The following is a 767-nucleotide window of genomic DNA, read 5'->3' as shown; positions in this document are numbered from 1 at the left end:
GTGATATTTTTAAAAATTCAGAAAATTGGATGAAAACGACTAAATATCAAGGACTCATCGGGCGAATCGCTCTGGAAATGAAATCGGAATGCTCACTGACATTTCCCTTCTCTGAAAAAGTCTGATTAACGCCGTAAAAATGACTAAGTCCAAAAAAAATGTTTTTTCAACACTGAGATTTGAACTCAGATCACTGGATTCAGAATGAATTTCTCACATTTCCACAATTTACACATGCTCTTTTACCATTTTCAAAAGAAAATCCAGCCAGCTACATTAGTCATGTGGTTCCATGGTGTAATGGTTAGCACTCTGGACTCTGAATCCAGTGATCTGAGTTCAAATCTCAGTGGAACCTGAGAAATTCTTTGTGCATAGCGCTTTTATCTTTTCTGCTCACACTCAATTTGCCAATGCACATGGCTTAACATAAAAAGAGAAAGTTAAAATCCACATGGCAAAAAGATCTATCTATCAAGAAAGTTTAACTCAAAAGTTAAACTTGACTTCATGAAGCAAAACTCATATCATCTACGTCACACCAAGCAATCGTACTCTATGACTTGTGCCAATGTTCGCATGACACTTTTTCCAGGTGGTAGAAACTGACAAGGATTTCAAGCCGAAACGGCCTCAAGAAACGACAGCGATTCTTTTCCTGAATCACCCTTTTTAGTGTTTTCCAGCATTTTTGTAAACATAGTTTGGTGATGTTTTTCTAAGTATTGTTTTGGGCATCGATTGAGTTTGTTTTTTTTTTTTGCTCA

General features: G+C 36.5%; 1 non-coding gene across 1 annotated transcript; it reads left to right on the top strand.

The window, feature by feature from the left end:
* Window positions 1-286: 286 nt before the first annotated feature.
* On the top strand, window positions 287-358 carry TRNAQ-CUG (transfer RNA glutamine (anticodon CUG)). Its single transcript has one exon. It is a non-coding gene; the product is annotated as a tRNA-Gln (tRNA).
* Window positions 359-767: the final 409 nt, after the last annotated feature.

The sequence above is a fragment of the Phyllobates terribilis genome, unplaced genomic scaffold (genome assembly GCF_046119375.1).
Source record: "Phyllobates terribilis strain yellow unplaced genomic scaffold, ASM4611937v1 Scaffold_13__5_contigs__length_258822181, whole genome shotgun sequence".
NCBI classification, from domain to species: domain Eukaryota; kingdom Metazoa; phylum Chordata; class Amphibia; order Anura; family Dendrobatidae; genus Phyllobates; species Phyllobates terribilis.
This window is presented reverse-complemented; position numbering and strand designations above follow the sequence as displayed.